Here is a 12,744-nt window from a genome sequence, read left to right as displayed (position 1 = left end):
TAGACTTCTAGAACAAAATCCAAACCAACAATTTGACAGATTTCTGGCAGTGATCCCAATTAAGTATATGCTAGGCTATGTTATAGTACCATCTCAGTGGCTTAACACAACTAACATTTATTTCTTGTTCAAGCTACAGTGCTTAATGTGGATTATCAGGGGAATTCTGCTTGTCACTTAGTGACCTGGGATGACAGTTCCAAGAGACAGAAATAGGGAACTTGGTGAATTCCATATAGGCTCTTAAAACTTCCTTTCATCACTTATTTTGCTGGCCATGGACAAGCTATGACCATGACTAACTTCAAGGAGGCCAGGAAAATACCATCTTAACATGTACCTCTAAGGAGAGGTGAATCAGAATGTTTTTCAACAGACCTAATGACTAATTCAAAGACTTGGTTGTATATGGCCAGTTTATATTTCTGACATGGCAATGGTTACAAATTTAATTTTTCAGTTTGGTCCTGGTAAGAAGGAGGAGGACTAATTCTTTCAACCTATGCAAAGAACTACATCAACATGAAAAGTGGAGTAATCCACTGGCCACCATCCTAGGTAGTCTTGTGAAGGTCAATCAATGTATCATATTCTCTACAGAACCAGTGACACTGTTTACAAATGTATATGACTTACTTACAGATGTATTAAAATTAGCGAAATTTAAGATTAGTGTCATCTCAATCCAACATAACTTATCAAAGGCATATTGTACTATTTCTGAACCATTTATAAAAATATTTGTCTGAATCCTACTTCTGTAGCTGTCATCCCCAAGTTCTGAGAAGACATTAGCTTGCAGAATGTATTAATAATTTTCCATATTAAGATCTAGAGCAGTAGTACTGGCATAAGGATAGATATATAGGTTAATGGAACAGAATTGAGATTCAGAAATAAAACCTTATATTTGTAATTGATTGATTTTTGACAAAGGTGCTAAGGCCATTCATTATGGGAAAATATTATCTATTCAACAAATGTGCTGTGACAATTGATTACCCACATGCAAAAAGATAAACTTAGACCTTCAACTCATACCATACACAAAACCAAGTCTAAATGAATCATAGACTTAAATGTCACAGCTAAAACAATACAATTTTTGGAAGAAAAGAGAAGAGTATTTTCTAGACCCTATGTTAGGGAAAGATTTCTTAGGTTGAAGCTCTCACCCATCTTTTATTTCTTTTTTGGATCAAAAGCAGTCTGTCCCTGAAAAAAAACTGATAAACTGGACATCGTCAAAATTAAAAAACCTTTGCACTTCAAAAGACACCAATAAGAAAATTAAAAGACAAGTAAAAGACTGGAGGAAGAATTTGCAAAACACAAATCTGATAAAGGATTTTTACCCATACTATGAAAAGAACACTTATATCTCAATAATAAGAAAACAAACCATCCAATGAAATAATGGGCAAAAGAAATGAATGAACATTTCATCAAAAAAAGTATATGAGAGGATAATAAACACATAAAAAGATGCTCAATACCATTAATCATTTGGGAAACACAAATTAAAACCACAATAAGATACCATTTCATACCGACTAGAATGGCTATGACAAATAAGACAGGCAACAGCAAATGTTGCCAAGGATGTGGAGAAACTGGAACATTCATACATTGTTGATGGGAATGTAAACTGGTACTGTCCTTTGGAAAAAAGTGGCAGTTTCTCCAAGTTAAATGTAAAACTGTCTTACAACCCAACAATTCCACTTCTACATATCTACTCAAGAGAAATGAAAATATATGTCCACACAAAGACTTGCATGTAAACATCATTTGCAATAGCTCAAAACTGGAAATAACAGATTTCCATCAACTAGTGAATGAATAGACAAAATGTGTTGTATCTATATAATGGAGTACTATTTAGCAATTAAAAGTAACCAACTACTGACATGCTATGATATGAATGAATTTTAAAAACATTACGCTAAGTGAAACATTATTCTAAGTGAAAGTCCATGTGTATGAAAAGTCCAGAAAAGGCAAATTCATAGAGACAAAACGTAGATTAGTGGTTGCCTGAGGCTGGATTTGGGAACAGGGATTAACTATAAAGGGGTATAGGAAGGAATGAAAATGTTCTAAAACTCATGTACAGTGAGGTTGCACCACCTGGCAAATCATTGTAAACTTTAAGGAGTAAATGTTATATGTAAAATGAATGAATCAATGATTGCCTATAGGATACTCTCCCTTGCAATGGTAGCATATAGGGAATTCTATGACTCTGAATTTCTATGGGGTGTGCCAACGAGGAGACGCATTCTAAGTAATTTAGTATCTGGCTCCATAAAAATCTATCATCTGAGACAAACTCTGTTTCACCATGAACTTTGAGACAATGGTTAGAGCAATATGGCAATCAAGAAGGGAGTCTGTCCCTGGTGTAGACAGAGACAATACCAGTAGAGACGTTTAGGAGACTGGCCCATTGACCAAGGATTTCTTTTTTAGAGTGAGTGTTTACTCCAGTTGTCATAAGTATGGTCTGCTAAATTGAGGGTTAGAGACCAGAGCCAGGGGAAAGAAAAGGGCTGCATCATATGACTAATTAAAAAAAACCCATGAAGCACATTACCAAAAATACCAACACAATAACTACAATCATATCCTTCATCAATTTCACTAATTCTTTAAAAATTTTTTGTTACCTGTTTGTGGGTTAGCATCTCCCTCCATATAAATCTTCTGCTTTGGGGCTGGAATTTTTCTGGACAAGTCCCAGGATTCTGATAGGTTGAATCATCCAAGTGTTGGTTTATGGTAGTGATGTCAGATGAGTCTATTTTCCTGTCAGTCAATTATGACAGAATCTTTAGAAAAACAAAAAGAGAGAATAGAAACCATTTGTTACCAGGACCAAATGATCTGATCAATCTATTTATTTTCAGTAGCAGAATAAAAGAGAAAATAACAACAGAGCATGGACCTCGCTAGTGCTAAACTTCCAAGTGTTATGATTTAAAAAGAAATTTTATGCCCTTATTTATTTCTAGGATGAGGGGAGTATAACATTTTTGCTTTCTTATGTGACTCTCTTTGAAAATGTGCAGTATGAAGTTTCTCAAATATAAATTTTTTACCCTTGAAAGGAAAACAAACAAACAAACAAACAAACTCCCAGTGACTGCTATATTTCACAAGGTCTCAGTTGATGGCTACTTTGAAGAGAACATATTATTAGAACCTGGAGAAAGAGAAGTGGACAAGGAGAAGTAGTCTTTTCAACCACTTTCATCAACTTATTTTTGATAATTTCATTTGTCCTATATAGTTGCCTGAGCTCTGTGGGTGACATGGACAATGGATGTATTTAGAACTCTTGAGGGCCTTACAATCTATTTTGTAAGATGTGCACCAAAATTGCTATTAATAATAAAAGATGATTTTAAACAAAGGCATAAAACCATCTTGGAAATAAATTTAACAGTCATGCAAGCCCTTGCCCACGAACATGAGTATGCTTTTACCCATTTGAAAAGGTCCACAACCACTGAACATTCACTGTCACAACTCTTTACATTGTATAAAAATCATCTTGAAGGGATGAGCTCCTCTCTTTGCTTTGACATCTTCCTTTACATTGTGGACGCAATGAACAGGGAAGCTCTTATAATACTGATAAGCTAATTTTAAAAACGTGGAGCATACCAATTATACCTAATTATTTTTAGCATTCCTCCTTGAATCCTTCTTTACTTATGAGTGCCAGGCTATTAGGGAGCAAATTTTGGAATATTCTAGCAGCTGTCTGGGAAGTGCCAGGATGATTTTGATATAAATATGCCTGGATAGTTTTATTATTCTGAATTTGGGACCTGACTTGGAGAAGGGAAACCAAAAAAAGCATTGTCAGGAAATAGCCTTAGTCTTGGCTGTGTTATTAATAAGAACAATATATTTTATAACCCTGTCATTAAGAATTTTAACTTCTTTAGAAGTGAAGAACTCTATTGTTCTATGTTAGATCATGACCTAACAGCATGATGTTAGCTAGCACAAAACTAAAAAAAATTAACATGCTTTTGAGAAGTAAATGTTCACATTCAGATAGAGTAAGGAACTTAACTCTACTGTAAGAGGAAAAGACACAGGAAACAAAAAATAACTTTTATTTCTTCATGTTAAGAGTAGAATGTATACTCAAAGACAATTTCTTCTTAGGAGCGACCAATATTATTTAAAGCCTTATGCTTCTTAAAATAAAAGTAATTTGAAGAAGCACTTCCAGAATGACAGAGAAAAGACATCTGAAAATCCACTCCTCCATAAAAGCAAGAACACTGGCAAAATGATCAAACTCGACTTTTCCAGAACTCTGGAAATTAAACAAAACTTAAAAAAATCCAAGGAGCATTTATTCTAGAAAAATGGCTGACTCTCAGTAGGAATAATGAGCTTTGTGGCATTTTGACTTGCTTTTCCTCTCCCCAACTCCAAGGTAGCCTTCAAAATCATCAGTCTCACATTAGAGCAGCTCTGAAAACCCGGGGCATAGCAGCCACTAGAGGGGGCAGAGTGGGTGCAGAACTTCCCCAAACCCCAATCCCTAGAGAAATGTCACTATTTGACTTATCTGGAAGCTCGTTGTAAGAGCCCCACTCATGGAGCTAGTCTTATTTGATCTGACTCAGAGTTCATACAGTGAGAAATTCCGGCAGCAAATTGTTTGAAATCCCAGCTGCCTGAGGCAGAAAAACCAGTTGAGACAAACAAGAGGCTGCCCAAAACTTAAAAGGTATATTGGGAATAAGATGTAGATAGAGGGCTTTGAAAGCTTTGACACATGCCTGGGGGTCTAGAAATCCACATACGTTTGCAGAACTGTAAGCATATCCAGGAAATACCCGAGAAGGCTGGTGACTCTAAGGCCCTGCTCAAACAGAAAATGAGGAATAAGGCAGAGTAAACTTCCAGAGCATTGAAGGCTTGCTGAAAGCAACACACATAGTCCCTTATTTTTTAATTTGTTTATTTGGTATATCACATTAATCGATTTGCATATGTTGAACCATCCCTGTGCCTCTAGGATGAAGCCCACTTGATCATGGTGTATAATCTTTTTAAGATGTTGCTCTATTCGATCCACTAGTATCTTATTTAGGATTTTTACATCTGTGTTCATGAGAGATATTGGTCTGTAGTTTTCTTTTTTTGTGTTATCTTTACCGAGTTTTGGTATCAGAATAATACTGGCCTCATAAAATGAGTTGGGAAGTATTGTCTCCTCTTCGATTTTTTGGAAGAGTTTGAGGAGAATAGGTATTAAATCTCCTTTGAATGTTTGGTAGAACTCACTGGTGAAGCCATCTGGTCCTGGACTATTACTTTTTGGTAGGTTTTTGATGATTGTTTCAATTTCCATACTGCTGATCGATCTATTTAGATTTTCCAGTTCTTCTTGATTCGGTCTAGGAAGGTTGTATTTTTCTAAGTACTGATCTATTTCTTCTATTACATTTGGTGTTATATACTTTTTCATAGTATTCTTGTATGATCCTTTGTATTTCTGCGGTGTCTGTCATTATTTCCCCTTTCATCCCTGACTTTGTTTATTTGTGTCCTTTCTTTTTTTCTTTAGTGAGTCTAGCCAGAGGATGGTCAATTTTATTAAACTTCTCAAAGAACCAGCTCTTTGTTGTATTTATTTTTTCTATTATTTGTTTTCGATTTCATTTATTTCTGCTCTAATTTTGATTATTTCTTTCCTTTTGCTGACTTTAGGCTTCATTTGTTCTTCCTTTTCTCATTTTTTAAGATGAAGTGTTAGGTTGGTTATTTGGGCTTGTTCTTGTTTTTTGAGGTAAGCCTGTAATGATAGGAACTTTCCTCTTATTTTGATATGTTGTACTATCATTATCATTCATTTCTATGTATCTCATGATCTCTCTTTTTATTTCTTCTATGACCCAGTCATTCTTCAGTAGCATGTTGTTTAATCTCCATGTATTTGTGGTTCTTCCTGCTTTCTTTTTGCAGTTGACTTCCAGCTTCAAAGTATTATGATCAGAGACTATGGTCGGTATGATTTCAACCCTCTTATATTTGTTGAGGCTATCTCTGTGTCCCAGTATGTGATCGATCCTTGAGAATGTTCCATGTGCACTAGAGAAGAATGTATAAGCAGCTGTTTTGGGATGAAATGCTCTGTAAATGTCTAATATGTCTAGTTGGTCTAATGCGTCATTTAAGGATGTTATTTCCTTATTGATTTTCTGTTTGGAGTTATGAGAATGGCTATAATCAACAAGACAAGTAATAACAAATGTTGGAGAGGATGTGGAGAAATAGGAACCCTCATACACTGCTGATGGGACTGCAAACTGGTATGGCCTCTATGGAAAGCAATATGGAGCAATTAAGGTGTGAGATGGTATCTCGTTGTGGTTTTGATTTGCATTTCCCTAATAGCTAGCAATGTTGAGGGAGCATAGATATTAATAAGTATTACGTCTTCTTGGTGCATGATTCCCTTTATCATTACGAAGTGTCCCTCAGTATCTTTCTTTACCTTTTTTAATTTGAAGTTTATTTCGTCCATTATTAGTACTACAACTCCCGCTTTTCTCTGAATGCCATTTGCTTGAAATGTCATTTTCCACCCTTTCACTTTGAGTCTATATTTGTCTTTGGAACTGAAATGTGTCTCCTGGAGGCAGCAAACGGTTGGGTTTTGTTTTTTGATCCGATCTGCAACTTGTGCCTTTTTCTTGGTGAGTTCAGTCCATTTACATTTAGGATAATTATTGAAATATGAGGTCTTCTTATAGCCATTTTATATTTTTCTTTCTGGTAGCTCGGTGTTTCCATTGCTTCCTTGTCCTTGTGTTTCTGTTTTCTTTATTTGGGTTGGCTTTTGTGGGTTTTCTCTCTGGTCCTTCTACACATAGTCCCTTGACAAAGAGTAGAAGACTTATTGCTTCAAGGCCTTTAAGGAAATCAACTATTCAATCATTAGCTGACTAGTAAACTAACTGGGCAGAAACTTCGGTAACCACATATGACAAAGGAAATCGGCTTTACAGAATTAATCCTTGAAAGTCAATAAACAAATAAACAGCAACAACAAGAAGCTTTGGGAGAATCTGATTTCCAGAGATTCTATATTATGTTATTTTAAAAATCCAGTTTTCAATCCCCCACCACCCAAAAGAGACCGGCAAAGAAACAGGCAAGTATGGCCCATATACAGAGAAATAAAGCAGTCAACAGAAACTGTCTCTGAGGAAATCTGGATGTTGGACTTATTAGACAAAGACTTTAAATAGACTATTACAAAAAAGAACTAGAGGAAACTATATCTAAAGAATTCAAAGAAAATATGAAAATGATGTATGACCAAAAAGAAATATCAATAAAGAGATAGAAATTATTTTAAAAAATTAAATGGAAATTCTGGAGTTGAACAGTATAATAACTGAAATTAAAAATTTACTAGCATTTCCTCAACTTGATCTACAAAAAAACCCATTGAGTTCATCATACTCAATGGTAAAAAACTTGCAGCTTTCCCACTAAGATCAGGTACAAAGCAAGGATGTCCCCTCCCACTACTTCCCTTCAGCATCGTACTGGAAGTTTCAGCTAATGCAATGAGACAAGGAAGGAAATAAAAATTATATAGACTGGAAAGGAAGAAATTAAAATGTCTTTGTTTTCCTATGTAGAAAATTCAAAAGAATTGACAAAAAAACAAGAACAAGAACAAGAACAACAACAAAAAACAGCTCCTTAAGTGATTACAGCAAGGTTGTAGGGTACAGGTTAACAAACAAGTCAATCGTCTTCCCACGTACTAACAATGAACAAGTGGAATTCAAAATTAAAAACAAAACAGAACAATATTACTTACATTAGCATCCAGAAAAATAGAATACTTGGGTATAAATATAACAATATATGTACAAGATCTGTATGAAGAAAACTACAAAACTCTTATGAACAAAATATAAGAAAAAGTAAATAATGGAGAGATTTTCATATTAATGGATAAGAAGATTCAATGTTGTCAAGATGTCAGTTGTTCCCAACTTGATCTATAGATTCAGTGCAATCCCGATCAAAATACCATTAAGTTATTTTGTAGATATTGGAAAACTGATATTAAAGTTTATATGGAAAGGCAAAAGACCTAGTATAGGCAACAAAATATTGTAGGAGAAAAACAAAGTTGGAGGACTGACACTACCTGACATCAAAACTGACTATAAAAATGCAGTAATCAAGACAATGTTGAATGGAGAACATACAAATAGATCCACAGAAATATACTCAACTTATCTTTAACAAGGGAGCAAAAGCAATACAAAGGACAAAGATAATTTTTTCAACAAATAGTGTTGGAACAACTGGTTGTCCACATGCAAAAAGATTAATCTAGACACAGACCTTATACCCTTCATCAAAGTACTTAAAATTGATCACGGGCCTAATTGGTGATGACTTTTTAGATACAACAGCAAAGGCATGATCCATGAAAGAAAGAATTGATAAGCTAGACTTAGTTAAAATTAAAAATTTATGCTCAGTGAAAGACACTGTCAAAAGAATGATAAAAACCACAGAATGGGAGAAAATATTTGCAAAAGAATTATCTGCTAAAAGACTATTATCCAAAACATACAAAGAATACTTAAAACTCAACAATAAGAAAATGAACAACCAGATTACAAAATAGGCAAAAGATCTGAACAAACATCTCCTCAAAGGAGATATACAGATGGCAGCTAAGCATATGAAAAGATACTCAATGTCATACGTCATTAGGGAATTGCAAATTAAAACAATAATGAGATACCAATATATACCTATTAGAATGGCCAGAATCTGGAACACTGACAACACCAAATTTTGATGAGGATGTGGAGCAACAGGAATTCTCATTCGTTGCTGGTAGGAATGCAAATAGTACAGTTCTGGGAGACAGTTTGGTGGTTCCTTACAAAACTAAACATACTCTTATGAACCAGCAATACACACTCCTCAGTATTTCCCCAAAAGAGTTGAAAACTTATGTCCACATAAAAACCTGCACACAGATTCATTCATAACTGTCAAACCTTGGAAGGAAACAAGATGTCCTTTAGTATGAGAATGAATAAATAAACTGTGGTACATCCAGACAATGAAATATTATTCAGCACTGCGAAGAAATGAACTATCAAGCCATGAAAAGGCATGGAGGAACCTTAAATGCATATTACTAAGTGAAAGAAGCCAATGTGAAAAGGCTATATACCATATGATTTCAGCTGTACGACATTCTGGAAAAGGCAAAACTATGGAGACATTATAAAGATCAGTGGTTAGGGGTTAGGGGGATGGAAAGATAAATAGGCAGAGTTCAGAGGATTTTCAGGGCAGTGAAAATACTCTGTATGATAAGGATACATTATTATACATTTGTACAAACCCTAAGAATGTACAACACCAAGAGCAAAACGTAATGTAATTGTGGACTCTATAATTAAGATGTGTCAATGTAGTTTCATCAGTTGTAACAAATGTTCCACTCTGGTTGGGGATGTTGATAATGAGGGAAGCTATACCTGTGTGGGGGCAACAGATATATCTGAAATCTCTTTACTTTCCCCTCGATTTCACTATGAACCATAACTTGCTCTTAAAATATAAAGTTTGAATTTTAAAAATTTATTAGAGGTGTTCAGCAGCATATTTGAAATAGCAGAAGAAAGATCTATAAACTTTAATATAGAATATAGAAATTGTCCAAAAGAATAAAGAAAAATGAACAGAGCCTGAGAGACCTGTGGAAATACAAGCATACTGAAATATGTACAATGAGAATCATAGAAGGAGGTGGGTGGAGAGAGAGAGGGAAGGAGGGAGGAAGGGAGAGAGGGACAGGGGGAGAGAGACAGAGAGAAAGAGAGAGAGAGAGAGAGAGAGAGGGAGAGGCATAAATAACATTTGGAGAAATAATGTCCGAAATCTCTCAAATTTTATAAAAACATTAATCTACATATCTAAGAAGCCCACTTAACTCCAAGATAAACTCAAAGAAATTCACACTTAAACACATCAAACTATTGAAAGACAAAGATAAATAATCTCAAAAGCAACAATAGAAAAACATTATTTATAAGGGCATTTATAAGGGATCCTCAATAAAAATCAACAGCTAATGTCTCATCAGAAACTGAAGGCCAGGAGGAAGTGCGATGATAACATGTTAAAAATGCCACAAGAAAAAGACTGTCAGCCAAGAATTCTATAACCAGAGAAACTATTCTTCAAACATGAAGGAGAAAGTTTTAATACCCAAATAAACCAAAACTGAGAGAATTTGTCACTAGCAGACCTGTCCTATAAGAAATACCAAAGAGCGTGCTTCAGGCTGACATGAAAGGACACTAGACAGTTCCTTGAATCCACGGAGAGAAATAAAGGGCACCAATAAAAGTTGCCACATACAGAAATATAAAATATGGTATAAATGTATTTATACTGTAACTTGTTTCTTATTCTATCTAATGGAAGCAGCTGCATTAAGTAATAATTATAAAATTATGATGATATGTTTATAATGTATAAAGCTGTAATTTGTATGACAATAATAGTACAAAGGAGTGGGGAAGGAAATGCAGTTATATTGGAGCAAAATTTGAACACTATTAAAACTCAGTTGGTATCATGCTGAACTAGTGTTAAACATTATGATGCTAATTGCAATTCCAGAGTGACTACTAAAAAAAAACTTTTAAAATGCAGTAAAAGAAACAACAAATTAAAATGGCACACTAGAAAATATCTATTAAACATAAAAGAAGGCAGTAATGAAGAAATAGAAGAACAAAAAAGACAAAAGACTTATATAAAACAAATAAAATTGCAGATGAAAATCATATGTCATTAGTAATTAAATTATACATAAATGAATTAAATACTCTAATAAAAATACAGAGATTGGCAGATAAAAAGATCATTATTCTACTACATACTGTCTATATGAACCACGCTTAAGATTCACAGATGCAAAGAAGTTGAAATTAAGGGGATGAAAAAAGATATACCATGCAAACAATAATCAAAGGATATCTGGAGTGGCTATAATGATATCAAATAGAATTAAAGGCAAAAATTTTTAAGAGGAGAAAAAAGACATTTCATAATAATAAAAGGGTCAATCTATCAGGAACACATAATAATTATAAACAAATGTTCCAGGGGGATTAAGAAGTACAAACTGCCAATTATAAAATTACTCGCAAGGGTGTAATATATAGCATAGGAAATATAATATTGTAAATAACTGTGTAGGGTGCCAGCTGGGTATTAGACTTACCATGGTGATCACTTAGTAAGGTATATAGAGGTCTAATCGCTATCATGCACTTGAAACTAATATAATATTGTATATCAACTATAACTTTAAAATAAATTTTAAAAAAGCATCTAACAACATAGTCCTAAGATACACAAAGTAAAAATGAGATAATTAAAGAGAGAAATACACAGTTCAACAACAACTGGATATTCTAATATCCCCCTACCAACAATGAATAGAATAGCTAGGCAGATCAGCAGGGAAACAGAAGACTTGTACAACACAATAAACCAGCTAGATCTAACAGACATCTATAGAATATGCCAACAAACAACAGAAGAATATGCATTCTTCTCAAGTGCATATGGACTATCATGTTAGGCCATTAAAAAAGGCACCAAAAAATTTAAAAGAATTAAAATAATGCAAAGTATGTTCTCTGACCACAATGATTTTCAATGGAATAAAATTGAAAATCAATGAGAAATTTTTAGGAAGTTCATAAATATGTGTAAATTAAACAACATATATGGGATGCAGTTAAAGCAGTGCTTAGAGGGAAATTTAGAGCTGTAAAGGCCTATATTAAAAAGAAAAAATAATCAAAATGGCATGGTATTGGCAGCAAAACAGACACATGAACCAGTGGAACAGAATCGAGAGTCCAGAAGTAAACCCATATTTATATGGGCAAATAATTTTTGACAAAAAAGCCAAAAACATACAGTGGAGAAAGTAAAGCCTCTTCAATAAATGGTGCTGGGAAAACTGAAAAGCCACCTGCAAAAGAATGAAACTAGACTTGTCTATCACCAAACATCAAAATTAACTCAAAATGGATTAAGGACCTGAATATAAGACCTGAAACAATAAAATGCATAGAAGAAAACATAAGAACTAAACTCAAGGACCTTGGACTTAAAGAGGATTTATGAATTTGACCTCAAAGGGAAGTAAAACCTAAAATACATGAATGGGACTACATCAAACTAAAAAGCTGCTGCTCAACCATCAACAAGGTAAAGAGACAACCATCCAAATGGGAAAATATATTTGCAAGCAACGCTTCCGATAAGGGCCTAATATCCAAAATATACAAAGAACTCATACGACTCAATAACAAAAAAAAACAACAAAAACCATCCAATCAAAAAATGGGCAGGGGACCTGAACAGACACTTCTCCCTAGAGGACATACAAATGGCCAAAAAATATATGAAAAGATGTTCAACATCGCTAGCTATTAGGGAAATGCAAATCAAAACCACAACGAGATACCATCTCACACCTGTTAGAAAAGCTATAATCAACAGGATAACTAATAACAAATGTTGGAGAGGATGCAGAGAAAAAGGAACCCTCATGCACTGCTGGTGGGACTGCAAATTGGTACAGCCACTATGGAAAACAGTATGGAGGTTCCTCAAAAAACTAAGAAT

At 34.3% G+C, this 12,744-nt stretch overlaps 1 long non-coding RNA gene across 2 annotated transcripts in view; it reads right to left on the bottom strand.

The window, feature by feature from the left end:
- The window catches only part of LOC111730389, a 43,663-nt gene that overhangs the window by 18,679 nt on the left and 12,240 nt on the right, over positions 1-12,744 (bottom strand). For both annotated transcript variants that reach the window (XR_002776661.1, XR_002776662.1), the window contains exon 3: positions 2,670-2,831. This is a non-coding gene — a long non-coding RNA (uncharacterized LOC111730389). The remainder of the gene's footprint in view (positions 1-2,669; positions 2,832-12,744) is intronic.

The sequence above is a fragment of the Pteropus vampyrus genome, unplaced genomic scaffold, assembly GCF_000151845.1.
Source record: "Pteropus vampyrus isolate Shadow unplaced genomic scaffold, Pvam_2.0 Scaffold311, whole genome shotgun sequence".
NCBI lineage: Eukaryota > Metazoa > Chordata > Mammalia > Chiroptera > Pteropodidae > Pteropus > Pteropus vampyrus.
The sequence above is the reverse complement of the archived record's forward strand: the minus strand, read 5'-3'. Positions and strand labels throughout refer to the sequence as shown.